This window comes from Toxotes jaculatrix, chromosome 3 (genome assembly GCF_017976425.1).
Source record: "Toxotes jaculatrix isolate fToxJac2 chromosome 3, fToxJac2.pri, whole genome shotgun sequence".
Taxonomy (NCBI): Eukaryota; Metazoa; Chordata; class Actinopteri; family Toxotidae; genus Toxotes; species Toxotes jaculatrix.
The window spans coordinates 24,942,802-24,958,402 of NC_054396.1; positions in this window are offsets into that span (position 1 = coordinate 24,942,802).

Consider the following 15,601-nt stretch of genomic DNA (forward strand, 5'->3'; position numbering starts at 1 on the left):
ACTTCAGCTTGACAAAAAGTACCACAAAAAGGGGGGTCCAAACCACTCCTGAGGCCCCGAAACGCGTTCCTAGACACTTTCTGGGGGAACACTTTTGGCCTCTCACACTTAGGCCTTGGACACTCAGCAACCCTAAACACCAACTTCAGCTTGACAAAAAGTACCACAAAAAGGGGGGTCCAAACCACTCCTGAGGCCCCGAAACGCGCTCCTAGACACTTTCTGGGGGAACACTTTTGGCCTCTCACACTTAGGCCTGTGAGCCCTGTACACTCTTAACCACCCGAAACACCAACTTCAGCTTTACAAAAAGTACCACAAAAAGGGGGGTCCAAACCCCTCCTGAGGCCCCGAAACGCGCTCCTAGACACTTTCTGGGGGAACACTTTTGGCCTCTCACACTAATGCAAATTTTCACTCTCTCAACTCATTTATATGGAGGAATTTCAAATGCTCATAACTCTGGAACCCTAAGTCCTAGAGACTCGAGGGTGGTACCGTTGGACTCGGGGTACACACAAATGGGGGGGTAGGACAAGGTCCCATGTCTCTATCTTGCTCCCCTGAGAATCGGTTAAAACTGACCCTGGTGAAAATCCCAAATTTTCACTCTCCCAACTCCCTTATTTGGGGGAACTTCAAATGCTCATAACTCCAGAACCCTAAGTCCTAGAGACTCGAGGGTGGTACCGTTGGACTCGGGGTACACACAAATGGGGGGGTAGGACAAGGTCCCATGTCTCTATCTTGCTCCCCTGAGAATCGGTCAAAACAGACACTGGTTAAAACTACAAGCCCTGTACAGTCTTAACCACCCGAAACACCAACTTCATCTTTACAAAAAGTACCACAAAAAGGGGGGTCCAAACCACTCCTGAGGCCCCGAAACACGCTCCTAGAATCTTTCTGGGGGAACACTTTTGGCCTCTCACACTTGGGCCTTGGACACTCAGCAACCCTAAACACCAACTTCAGCTTGACAAAAAGTACCACAAAAAGGGGGGTCCAAACCACTCCTGAGGCCCTGAAACGCGCTCCTAGACACTTTCTGGGGGAACACTTTTGGCCTCTCACACTTAGGCCTGTGAGCCCTGTACACTCTTAACCACCCGAAACACCAACTTCAGCTTTACAAAAAGTACCACAAAAAGGGGGGTCCAAACCACTCCTGAGGCCCTGAAACGCGCTCCTAGACACTTTCTGGGGGAACACTTTTGGCCTCTCACACTTAGGCCTGTGAGCCCTGTACACTCTTAACCACCCGAAACACCAACTTCATCTTTACAAAAAGTACCACAAAAAGGGGGGTCCAAACCACTCCTGAGGCCCCGAAACGCGCTCCTAGACACTTTCTGGGGGAACACTTTTGGCCTCTCACACTTAGGCCTGTGAGCCCTGTACACTCTTAACCACCCGAAACACCAACTTCAGCTTTACAAAAAGTACCACAAAAAGGGGGGTCCAAACCACTCCTGAGGCCCCGAAACGCGCTCCTAGACACTTTCTGGGGGAACACTTTTGGCCTCTCACACTTAGGCCTTGGACACTCAGCAACCCTAAACACCAACTTCAGCTTGACAAAAAGTACCACAAAAAGGGGGGTCCAAACCACTCCTGAGGCCCCGAAACGCGCTCCTAGACACTTTCTGGGGGAACACTTTTGGCCTCTCACACTTAGGCCTTGGACACTCAGCAACCCTAAACACCAACTTCAGCTTGACAAAAAGTACCACAAAAAGGGGGGTCCAAACCACTACTGAGGCCCCGAAACGCGCTCCTAGACACTTTCTGGGGGAACACTTTTGGCCTCTCACACTTAGGCCTGTGAGCCCTGTACACTCTTAACCACCCTAAACACCAACTTCAGCTTGACAAAAAGTACCACAAAAAGGGGGGTCCAAACCACTCCTGAGGCCCTGAAACGCGCTCCTAGACACTTTCTGGGGGAACACTTTTGGCCTCTCACACTTAGGCCTGTGAGCCCTGTACACTCTTAACCACCCGAAACACCAACTTCAGCTTGACAAAAAGTACCACAAAAAGGGGGGTCCAAACCACTCCTGAGGCCCCGAAACGCGCTCCTAGACACTTTCTGGGGGAACACTTTTGGCCTCTCACACTTAGGCCTTGGACACTCAGCAACCCTAAACACCAACTTCAGCTTGACAAAAAGTACCACAAAAAGGGGGGTCCAAACCACTCCTGAGGCCCCGAAACGCGCTCCTAGACACTTTCTGGGGGAACACTTTTGGCCTCTCACACTTAGGCCTTGGACACTCTCAGCAACCCTAAACACCAACTTCAGCTTGACAAAAAGTACCACAAAAAGGGGGGTCCAAACCACTCCTGAGGCCCCGAAACGCGCTCCTAGACACTTTCTGGGGGAACACTTTTGGCCTCTCACACTAATGCAAATTTTCACTCTCAACTCATTTATATGGAGGAATTTCAAATGCTCATAACTCTGGAACCCTAAGTCCTAGAGACTCGAGGGTGGTACCGTTGGACTCGGGGTACACACAAATGGGGGGGTAGGACACGGTCCCATGTCTCTATCTTGCTCCCCTGAGAATCGGTTAAAACTGACCCTGGTGAAAATCCCAAATTTTCACTCTCCCAACTCCCTTATTTGGGGGAACTTCAAATGCTCATAACTCCAGAACCCTAAGTCCTAGAGACTCGAGGGTGGTACCGTTGGACTCGGGGTACACACAAATGGGGGGGTAGGACAAGGTCCCATGTCTCTATCTTGCTCCCCTGAGAATCGGTCAAAACAGACACTGGTGAAAACTACAAGCCCTGTACACTCTTAACCACCCGAAACACCAACTTCAGCTTGACAAAAAGTACCACAAAAAGGGGGGTCCAAACCACTCCTGAGGCCCCGAAACGCGCTCCTAGACACTTTCTGGGGGAACACTTTTGGCCTCTCACACTTAGGCCTGTGAGCCCTGTACACTCTCAGCAACCCTAAACACCAACTTCATCTTTACAAAAAGTACCACAAAAAGGGGGGTCCAAACCACTCCTGAGGCCCTGAAACGCGCTCCTAGACACTTTCTGGGGGAACACTTTTGGCCTCTCACACTTAGGCCTGTGAGCCCTGTACACTCTTAACCACCCGAAACACCAACTTCAGCTTGACAAAAAGTACCACAAAAAGGGGGGTCCAAACCACTCCTGAGGCCCCGAAACGCGCTCCTAGACACTTTCTGGGGGAACACTTTTGGCCTCTCACACTTAGGCCTGTGAGCCCTGTACACTCTCAGCAACCCTAAACACCAACTTCAGCTTGACAAAAAGTACCACAAAAAGGGGGGTCCAAACCACTCCTGAGGCCCTGAAACGCGCTCCTAGACACTTTCTGGGGGAACACTTTTGGCCTCTCACACTTAGGCCTGTGAGCCCTGTACACTCTCAGCAACCCTAAACACCAACTTCAGCTTGACAAAAAGTACCACAAAAAGGGGGGTCCAAACCACTCCTGAGGCCCCGAAACGCGCTCCTAGACACTTTCTGGGGGAACACTTTTGGCCTCTCACACTTAGGCCTTGGACACTCTCAGCAACCCTAAACACCAACTTCAGCTTGACAAAAAGTACCACAAAAAGGGGGGTCCAAACCACTCCTGAGGCCCTGAAACGCGCTCCTAGACACTTTCTGGGGGAACACTTTTGGCCTCTCACACTTAGGCCTGTGAGCCCTGTACACTCTTAACCACCCGAAACACCAACTTCAGCTTTACAAAAAGTACCACAAAAAGGGGGGTCCAAACCACTCCTGAGGCCCTGAAACGCGCTCCTAGACACTTTCTGGGGGAACACTTTTGGCCTCTCACACTTAGGCCTGTGAGCCCTGTACACTCTTAACCACCCGAAACACCAACTTCATCTTTACAAAAAGTACCACAAAAAGGGGGGTCCAAACCACTCCTGAGGCCCCGAAACGCGCTCCTAGACACTTTCTGGGGGAACACTTTTGGCCTCTCACACTTAGGCCTTGGACACTCAGCAACCCTAAACACCAACTTCAGCTTGACAAAAAGTACCACAAAAAGGGGGGTCCAAACCACTCCTGAGGCCCCGAAACGTGCTCCTAGACACTTTCTGGGGGAACACTTTTGGCCTCTCACACTTAGGCCTTGGACACTCAGCAACCCTAAACACCAACTTCAGCTTGACAAAAAGTACCACAAAAAGGGGGGTCCAAACCACTACTGAGGCCCCGAAACGCGCTCCTAGACACTTTCTGGGGGAACACTTTTGGCCTCTCACACTTAGGCCTGTGAGCCCTGTACACTCTTAACCACCCTAAACACCAACTTCAGCTTGACAAAAAGTACCACAAAAAGGGGGGTCCAAACCACTCCTGAGGCCCTGAAACGCGCTCCTAGACACTTTCTGGGGGAACACTTTTGGCCTCTCACACTTAGGCCTGTGAGCCCTGTACACTCTTAACCACCCGAAACACCAACTTCAGCTTGACAAAAAGTACCACAAAAAGGGGGGTCCAAACCACTCCTGAGGCCCCGAAACGCGCTCCTAGACACTTTCTGGGGGAACACTTTTGGCCTCTCACACTTAGGCCTTGGACACTCAGCAACCCTAAACACCAACTTCAGCTTGACAAAAAGTACCACAAAAAGGGGGGTCCAAACCACTCCTGAGGCCCCGAAACGCGCTCCTAGACACTTTCTGGGGGAACACTTTTGGCCTCTCACACTTAGGCCTTGGACACTCTCAGCAACCCTAAACACCAACTTCAGCTTGACAAAAAGTACCACAAAAAGGGGGGTCCAAACCACTCCTGAGGCCCCGAAACGCGCTCCTAGACACTTTCTGGGGGAACACTTTTGGCCTCTCACACTAATGCAAATTTTCACTCTCAACTCATTTATATGGAGGAATTTCAAATGCTCATAACTCTGGAACCCTAAGTCCTAGAGACTCGAGGGTGGTACCGTTGGACTCGGGGTACACACAAATGGGGGGGTAGGACACGGTCCCATGTCTCTATCTTGCTTCCCTGAGAATCGGTTAAAACTGACCCTGGTGAAAATCCCAAATTTTCACTCTCCCAACTCCCTTATTTGGGGGAACTTCAAATGCTCATAACTCCAGAACCCTAAGTCCTAGAGACTCGAGGGTGGTACCGTTGGACTCGGGGTACACACAAATGGGGGGGGTAGGACAAGGTCCCATGTCTCTATCTTGCTCCCCTGAGAATCGGTCAAAACAGACACTGGTGAAAACTACAAGCCCTGTACACTCTTAACCACCCGAAACACCAACTTCAGCTTGACAAAAAGTACCACAAAAAGGGGGGTCCAAACCACTCCTGAGGCCCCGAAACGCGCTCCTAGACACTTTCTGGGGGAACACTTTTGGCCTCTCACACTTAGGCCTGTGAGCCCTGTACACTCTCAGCAACCCTAAACACCAACTTCATCTTTACAAAAAGTACCACAAAAAGGGGGGTCCAAACCACTCCTGAGGCCCTGAAACGCGCTCCTAGACACTTTCTGGGGGAACACTTTTGGCCTCTCACACTTAGGCCTGTGAGCCCTGTACACTCTTAACCACCCGAAACACCAACTTCAGCTTGACAAAAAGTACCACAAAAAGGGGGGTCCAAACCACTCCTGAGGCCCCGAAACGCGCTCCTAGACACTTTCTGGGGGAACACTTTTGGCCTCTCACACTTAGGCCTTGGACACTCTCAGCAACCCTAAACACCAACTTCAGCTTGACAAAAAGTACCACAAGAAGGGGGGTCCAAACCACTCCTGAGGCCCCGAAACGCGCTCCTAGACACTTTCTGGGGGAACACTTTTGGCCTCTCACACTAATGCAAATTTTCACTCTCAACTCATTTATATGGAGTAATTTCAAATGCTCATAACTCTGGAACCCTAAGTCCTAGAGACTCGAGGGTGGTACCGTTGGACTCGGGGTACACACAAATGGGGGGGTAGGACACGGTCCCATGTCTCTATCTTGCTCCCCTGAGAATCGGTTAAAACTGACCCTGGTGAAAATCCCAAATTTTCACTCTCCCAACTCCCTTATTTGGGGGAACTTCAAATGCTCATAACTCCAGAACCCTAAGTCCTAGAGACTCGAGGGTGGTACCGTTGGACTCGGGGTACACACAAATGGGGGGGTAGGACAAGGTCCCATGTCTCTATCTTGCTCCACTGAGAATCGGTCAAAACAGACACTGGTGAAAACTACAAGCCCTGTACACTCTTAACCACCCGAAACACCAACTTCAGCTTGACAAAAAGTACCACAAAAAGGGGGGTCCAAACCACTCCTGAGGCCCCGAAACGCGCTCCTAGACACTTTCTGGGGGAACACTTTTGGCCTCTCACACTTAGGCCTTGGACACTCTCAGCAACCCTAAACACCAACTTCAGCTTGACAAAAAGTACCACAAAAAGGGGGGGTCCAAACCACTCCTGAGGCCCCGAAACGCGCTCCTAGACACTTTCTGGGGGAACACTTTTGGCCTCTCACACTTAGGCCTGTGAGCCCTGTACACTCTCAGCAACCCTAAACACCAACTTCAGCTTGACAAAAAGTACCACAAAAAGGGGGGTCCAAACCACTCCTGAGGCCCTGAAACGCGCTCCTAGACACTTTCTGGGGGAACACTTTTGGCCTCTCACAGGCCTGTGAGCCCTGTACACTCTTAACCACCCGAAACACCAACTTCAGCTTGACAAAAAGTACCACAAAAAGGGGGGTCCAAACCACTCCTGAGGCCCCGAAACGCGCTCCTAGACACTTTCTGGGGGAACACTTTTGGCCTCTCACACTTAGGCCTTGGACACTCTCAGCAACCCTAAACACCAACTTCAGCTTGACAAAAAGTACCACAAAAAGGGGGGTCCAAACCACTCCTGAGGCCCCGAAACGCGCTCCTAGACACTTTCTGGGGGAACACTTTTGGCCTCTCACACTTAGGCCTGTGAGCCCTGTACACTCTCAGCAACCCTAAACACCAACTTCAGCTTGACAAAAAGTACCACAAAAAGGGGGGTCCAAACCACTCCTGAGGCCCTGAAACGCGCTCCTAGACACTTTCTGGGGGAACACTTTTGGCCTCTCACAGGCCTGTGAGCCCTGTACACTCTTAACCACCCGAAACACCAACTTCAGCTTGACAAAAAGTACCACAAAAAGGGGGGTCCAAACCACTCCTGAGGCCCCGAAACGCGCTCCTAGACACTTTCTGGGGGAACACTTTTGGCCTCTCACACTTAGGCCTGTGAGCCCTGTACACTCTTAACCACCCGAAACACCAACTTCATCTTTACAAAAAGTACCACAAAAAGGGGGGTCCAAACCACTCCTGAGGCCCCGAAACGCGCTCCTAGACACTTTCTGGGGGAACACTTTTGGCCTCTCACACTTAGGCCTTGGACACTCAGCAACCCTAAACACCAACTTCAGCTTGACAAAAAGTACCACAAAAAGGGGGGTCCAAACCACTCCTGAGGCCCCGAAACGCGCTCCTAGACACTTTCTGGGGGAACACTTTTGGCCTCTCACACTTAGGCCTGTGAGCCCTGTACACTCTTAACCACCCGAAACACCAACTTCAGCTTTACAAAAAGTACCACAAAAAGGGGGGTCCAAACCCCTCCTGAGGCCCCGAAACGCGCTCCTAGACACTTTCTGGGGGAACACTTTTGGCCTCTCACACTAATGCAAATTTTCACTCTCTCAACTCATTTATATGGAGGAATTTCAAATGCTCATAACTCTGGAACCCTAAGTCCTAGAGACTCGAGGGTGGTACCGTTGGACTCGGGGTACACACAAATGGGGGGGTAGGACAAGGTCCCATGTCTCTATCTTGCTCCCCTGAGAATCGGTTAAAACTGACCCTGGTGAAAATCCCAAATTTCCACTCTCCCAACTCCCTTATTTGGGGGAACTTCAAATGCTCATAACTCCAGAACCCTAAGTCCTAGAGACTCGAGGGTGGTACCGTTGGACTCGGGGTACACACAAATGGGGGGGTAGGACAAGGTCCCATGTCTCTATCTTGCTCCCCTGAGAATCGGTCAAAACAGACACTGGTTAAAACTACAAGCCCTGTACAGTCTTAACCACCCGAAACACCAACTTCATCTTTACAAAAAGTACCACAAAAAGGGGGGTCCAAACCACTCCTGAGGCCCCGAAACGCGCTCCTAGACACTTTCTGGGGGAACACTTTTGGCCTCTCACACTTAGGCCTTGGACACTCAGCAACCCTAAACACCAACTTCAGCTTGACAAAAAGTACCACAAAAAGGGGGGTCCAAACCACTCCTGAGGCCCCGAAACGCGCTCCTAGACACTTTCTGGGGGAACACTTTTGGCCTCTCACACTTAGGCCTGTGAGCCCTGTACACTCTTAACCACCCGAAACACCAACTTCAGCTTTACAAAAAGTACCACAAAAAGGGGGGTCCAAACCACTCCTGAGGCCCCGAAACGCGCTCCTAGACACTTTCTGGGGGAACACTTTTGGCCTCTCACACTTAGGCCTTGGACACTCAGCAACCCTAAACACCAACTTCAGCTTGACAAAAAGTACCACAAAAAGGGGGGTCCAAACCACTCCTGAGGCCCCGAAACGCGCTCCTAGACACTTTCTGGGGGAACACTTTTGGCCTCTCACACTTAGGCCTGTGAGCCCTGTACACTCTTAACCACCCGAAACACCAACTTCAGCTTTACAAAAAGTACCACAAAAAGGGGGGTCCAAACCCCTCCTGAGGCCCCGAAACGCGCTCCTAGACACTTTCTGGGGGAACACTTTTGGCCTCTCACACTAATGCAAATTTTCACTCTCTCAACTCATTTATATGGAGGAATTTCAAATGCTCATAACTCTGGAACCCTAAGTCCTAGAGACTCGAGGGTGGTACCGTTGGACTCGGGGTACACACAAATGGGGGGGTAGGACAAGGTCCCATGTCTCTATCTTGCTCCCCTGAGAATCGGTTAAAACTGACCCTGGTGAAAATCCCAAATTTTCACTCTCCCAACTCCCTTATTTGGGGGAACTTCAAATGCTCATAACTCCAGAACCCTAAGTCCTAGAGACTCGAGGGTGGTACCGTTGGACTCGGGGTACACACAAATGGGGGGGTAGGACAAGGTCCCATGTCTCTATCTTGCTCCCCTGAGAATCGGTCAAAACAGACACTGGTTAAAACTACAAGCCCTGTACAGTCTTAACCACCCGAAACACCAACTTCATCTTTACAAAAAGTACCACAAAAAGGGGGGTCCAAACCACTCCTGAGGCCCCGAAACGCGCTCCTAGACACTTTCTGGGGGAACACTTTTGGCCTCTCACACTTAGGCCTGTGAGCCCTGTACACTCTTAACCACCCGAAACACCAACTTCAGCTTTACAAAAAGTACCACAAAAAGGGGGGTCCAAACCACTCCTGAGGCCCCGAAACGCGCTCCTAGACACTTTCTGGGGGAACACTTTTGGCCTCTCACACTTAGGCCTGTGAGCCCTGTACACTCTTAACCACCCTAAACACCAACTTCAGCTTGACAAAAAGTACCACAAAAAGGGGGGGTCCAAACCACTCCAGAGGCCCTGAAACGCGCTCCTAGACACTTTCTGGGGGAACACTTTTGGCCTCTCACACTTAGGCCTGTGAGCCCTGTACACTCTTAACTACCCGAAACACCAACTTCAGCTTGACAAAAAGTACCACAAAAAGGGGGGTCCAAACCACTCCTGAGGCCCCGAAACGCGTTCCTAGACACTTTCTGGGGGAACACTTTTGGCCTCTCACACTTAGGCCTTGGACACTCAGCAACCCTAAACACCAACTTCAGCTTGACAAAAAGTACCACAAAAAGGGGGGTCCAAACCACTCCTGAGGCCCCGAAACGCGCTCCTAGACACTTTCTGGGGGAACACTTTTGGCCTCTCACACTTAGGCCTGTGAGCCCTGTACACTCTTAACCACCCGAAACACCAACTTCAGCTTTACAAAAAGTACCACAAAAAGGGGGGTCCAAACCCCTCCTGAGGCCCCGAAACGCGCTCCTAGACACTTTCTGGGGGAACACTTTTGGCCTCTCACACTAATGCAAATTTTCACTCTCTCAACTCATTTATATGGAGGAATTTCAAATGCTCATAACTCTGGAACCCTAAGTCCTAGAGACTCGAGGGTGGTACCGTTGGACTCGGGGTACACACAAATGGGGGGGTAGGACAAGGTCCCATGTCTCTATCTTGCTCCCCTGAGAATCGGTTAAAACTGACCCTGGTGAAAATCCCAAATTTTCACTCTCCCAACTCCCTTATTTGGGGGAACTTCAAATGCTCATAACTCCAGAACCCTAAGTCCTAGAGACTCGAGGGTGGTACCGTTGGACTCGGGGTACACACAAATGGGGGGGTAGGACAAGGTCCCATGTCTCTATCTTGCTCCCCTGAGAATCGGTCAAAACAGACACTGGTTAAAACTACAAGCCCTGTACAGTCTTAACCACCCGAAACACCAACTTCATCTTTACAAAAAGTACCACAAAAAGGGGGGTCCAAACCACTCCTGAGGCCCCGAAACACGCTCCTAGAATCTTTCTGGGGGAACACTTTTGGCCTCTCACACTTGGGCCTTGGACACTCAGCAACCCTAAACACCAACTTCAGCTTGACAAAAAGTACCACAAAAAGGGGGGTCCAAACCACTCCTGAGGCCCTGAAACGCGCTCCTAGACACTTTCTGGGGGAACACTTTTGGCCTCTCACACTTAGGCCTGTGAGCCCTGTACACTCTTAACCACCCGAAACACCAACTTCAGCTTTACAAAAAGTACCACAAAAAGGGGGGTCCAAACCACTCCTGAGGCCCTGAAACGCGCTCCTAGACACTTTCTGGGGGAACACTTTTGGCCTCTCACACTTAGGCCTGTGAGCCCTGTACACTCTTAACCACCCGAAACACCAACTTCATCTTTACAAAAAGTACCACAAAAAGGGGGGTCCAAACCACTCCTGAGGCCCCGAAACGCGCTCCTAGACACTTTCTGGGGGAACACTTTTGGCCTCTCACACTTAGGCCTGTGAGCCCTGTACACTCTTAACCACCCGAAACACCAACTTCAGCTTTACAAAAAGTACCACAAAAAGGGGGGTCCAAACCACTCCTGAGGCCCCGAAACGCGCTCCTAGACACTTTCTGGGGGAACACTTTTGGCCTCTCACACTTAGGCCTTGGACACTCAGCAACCCTAAACACCAACTTCAGCTTGACAAAAAGTACCACAAAAAGGGGGGTCCAAACCACTCCTGAGGCCCCGAAACGCGCTCCTAGACACTTTCTGGGGGAACACTTTTGGCCTCTCACACTTAGGCCTTGGACACTCAGCAACCCTAAACACCAACTTCAGCTTGACAAAAAGTACCACAAAAAGGGGGGTCCAAACCACTACTGAGGCCCCGAAACGCGCTCCTAGACACTTTCTGGGGGAACACTTTTGGCCTCTCACACTTAGGCCTGTGAGCCCTGTACACTCTTAACCACCCTAAACACCAACTTCAGCTTGACAAAAAGTACCACAAAAAGGGGGGTCCAAACCACTCCTGAGGCCCTGAAACGCGCTCCTAGACACTTTCTGGGGGAACACTTTTGGCCTCTCACACTTAGGCCTGTGAGCCCTGTACACTCTTAACCACCCGAAACACCAACTTCAGCTTGACAAAAAGTACCACAAAAAGGGGGGTCCAAACCACTCCTGAGGCCCCGAAACGCGCTCCTAGACACTTTCTGGGGGAACACTTTTGGCCTCTCACACTTAGGCCTTGGACACTCAGCAACCCTAAACACCAACTTCAGCTTGACAAAAAGTACCACAAAAAGGGGGGTCCAAACCACTCCTGAGGCCCCGAAACGCGCTCCTAGACACTTTCTGGGGGAACACTTTTGGCCTCTCACACTTAGGCCTTGGACACTCTCAGCAACCCTAAACACCAACTTCAGCTTGACAAAAAGTACCACAAAAAGGGGGGTCCAAACCACTCCTGAGGCCCCGAAACGCGCTCCTAGACACTTTCTGGGGGAACACTTTTGGCCTCTCACACTAATGCAAATTTTCACTCTCAACTCATTTATATGGAGGAATTTCAAATGCTCATAACTCTGGAACCCTAAGTCCTAGAGACTCGAGGGTGGTACCGTTGGACTCGGGGTACACACAAATGGGGGGGGTAGGACACGGTCCCATGTCTCTATCTTGCTCCCCTGAGAATCGGTTAAAACTGACCCTGGTGAAAATCCCAAATTTTCACTCTCCCAACTCCCTTATTTGGGGGAACTTCAAATGCTCATAACTCCAGAACCCTAAGTCCTAGAGACTCGAGGGTGGTACCGTTGGACTCGGGGTACACACAAATGGGGGGGTAGGACAAGGTCCCATGTCTCTATCTTGCTCCCCTGAGAATCGGTCAAAACAGACACTGGTGAAAACTACAAGCCCTGTACACTCTTAACCACCCGAAACACCAACTTCAGCTTGACAAAAAGTACCACAAAAAGGGGGGTCCAAACCACTCCTGAGGCCCCGAAACGCGCTCCTAGACACTTTCTGGGGGAACACTTTTGGCCTCTCACACTTAGGCCTGTGAGCCCTGTACACTCTCAGCAACCCTAAACACCAACTTCATCTTTACAAAAAGTACCACAAAAAGGGGGGTCCAAACCACTCCTGAGGCCCTGAAACGCGCTCCTAGACACTTTCTGGGGGAACACTTTTGGCCTCTCACACTTAGGCCTGTGAGCCCTGTACACTCTTAACCACCCGAAACACCAACTTCAGCTTGACAAAAAGTACCACAAAAAGGGGGGTCCAAACCACTCCTGAGGCCCCGAAACGCGCTCCTAGACACTTTCTGGGGGAACACTTTTGGCCTCTCACACTTAGGCCTGTGAGCCCTGTACACTCTCAGCAACCCTAAACACCAACTTCAGCTTGACAAAAAGTACCACAAAAAGGGGGGTCCAAACCACTCCTGAGGCCCTGAAACGCGCTCCTAGACACTTTCTGGGGGAACACTTTTGGCCTCTCACACTTAGGCCTGTGAGCCCTGTACACTCTCAGCAACCCTAAACACCAACTTCAGCTTGACAAAAAGTACCACAAAAAGGGGGGTCCAAACCACTCCTGAGGCCCCGAAACGCGCTCCTAGACACTTTCTGGGGGAACACTTTTGGCCTCTCACACTTAGGCCTTGGACACTCTCAGCAACCCTAAACACCAACTTCAGCTTGACAAAAAGTACCACAAAAAGGGGGGTCCAAACCACTCCTGAGGCCCTGAAACGCGCTCCTAGACACTTTCTGGGGGAACACTTTTGGCCTCTCACACTTAGGCCTGTGAGCCCTGTACACTCTTAACCACCCGAAACACCAACTTCAGCTTTACAAAAAGTACCACAAAAAGGGGGGTCCAAACCACTCCTGAGGCCCTGAAACGCGCTCCTAGACACTTTCTGGGGGAACACTTTTGGCCTCTCACACTTAGGCCTGTGAGCCCTGTACACTCTTAACCACCCGAAACACCAACTTCATCTTTACAAAAAGTACCACAAAAAGGGGGGTCCAAACCACTCCTGAGGCCCCGAAACGCGCTCCTAGACACTTTCTGGGGGAACACTTTTGGCCTCTCACACTTAGGCCTTGGACACTCAGCAACCCTAAACACCAACTTCAGCTTGACAAAAAGTACCACAAAAAGGGGGGTCCAAACCACTCCTGAGGCCCCGAAACGTGCTCCTAGACACTTTCTGGGGGAACACTTTTGGCCTCTCACACTTAGGCCTTGGACACTCAGCAACCCTAAACACCAACTTCAGCTTGACAAAAAGTACCACAAAAAGGGGGGTCCAAACCACTACTGAGGCCCCGAAACGCGCTCCTAGACACTTTCTGGGGGAACACTTTTGGCCTCTCACACTTAGGCCTGTGAGCCCTGTACACTCTTAACCACCCTAAACACCAACTTCAGCTTGACAAAAAGTACCACAAAAAGGGGGGTCCAAACCACTCCTGAGGCCCTGAAACGCGCTCCTAGACACTTTCTGGGGGAACACTTTTGGCCTCTCACACTTAGGCCTGTGAGCCCTGTACACTCTTAACCACCCGAAACACCAACTTCAGCTTGACAAAAAGTACCACAAAAAGGGGGGTCCAAACCACTCCTGAGGCCCCGAAACGCGCTCCTAGACACTTTCTGGGGGAACACTTTTGGCCTCTCACACTTAGGCCTTGGACACTCAGCAACCCTAAACACCAACTTCAGCTTGACAAAAAGTACCACAAAAAGGGGGGTCCAAACCACTCCTGAGGCCCCGAAACGCGCTCCTAGACACTTTCTGGGGGAACACTTTTGGCCTCTCACACTTAGGCCTTGGACACTCTCAGCAACCCTAAACACCAACTTCAGCTTGACAAAAAGTACCACAAAAAGGGGGGTCCAAACCACTCCTGAGGCCCCGAAACGCGCTCCTAGACACTTTCTGGGGGAACACTTTTGGCCTCTCACACTAATGCAAATTTTCACTCTCAACTCATTTATATGGAGGAATTTCAAATGCTCATAACTCTGGAACCCTAAGTCCTAGAGACTCGAGGGTGGTACCGTTGGACTCGGGGTACACACAAATGGGGGGGTAGGACACGGTCCCATGTCTCTATCTTGCTTCCCTGAGAATCGGTTTAAAACTGACCCTGGTGAAAATCCCAAATTTTCACTCTCCCAACTCCCTTATTTGGGGGAACTTCAAATGCTCATAACTCCAGAACCCTAAGTCCTAGAGACTCGAGGGTGGTACCGTTGGACTCGGGGTACACACAAATGGGGGGGTAGGACAAGGTCCCATGTCTCTATCTTGCTCCCCTGAGAATCGGTCAAAACAGACACTGGTGAAAACTACAAGCCCTGTACACTCTTAACCACCCGAAACACCAACTTCAGCTTGACAAAAAGTACCACAAAAAGGGGGGTCCAAACCACTCCTGAGGCCCCGAAACGCGCTCCTAGACACTTTCTGGGGGAACACTTTTGGCCTCTCACACTTAGGCCTGTGAGCCCTGTACACTCTCAGCAACCCTAAACACCAACTTCATCTTTACAAAAAGTACCACAAAAAGGGGGGTCCAAACCACTCCTGAGGCCCTGAAACGCGCTCCTAGACACTTTCTGGGGGAACACTTTTGGCCTCTCACACTTAGGCCTGTGAGCCCTGTACACTCTTAACCACCCGAAACACCAACTTCAGCTTGACAAAAAGTACCACAAAAAGGGGGGTCCAAACCACTCCTGAGGCCCCGAAACGCGCTCCTAGACACTTTCTGGGGGAACACTTTTTGGCCTCTCACACTTAGGCCTGTGAGCCCTGTACACTCTCAGCAACCCTAAACACCAACTTCAGCTTGACAAAAAGTACCACAAAAAGGGGGGTCCAAACCACTCCTGAGGCCCTGAAACGCGCTCCTAGACACTTTCTGGGGGAACACTTTTGGCCTCTCACACTTAGGCCTGTGAGCCCTGTACACTCTCAGCAACCC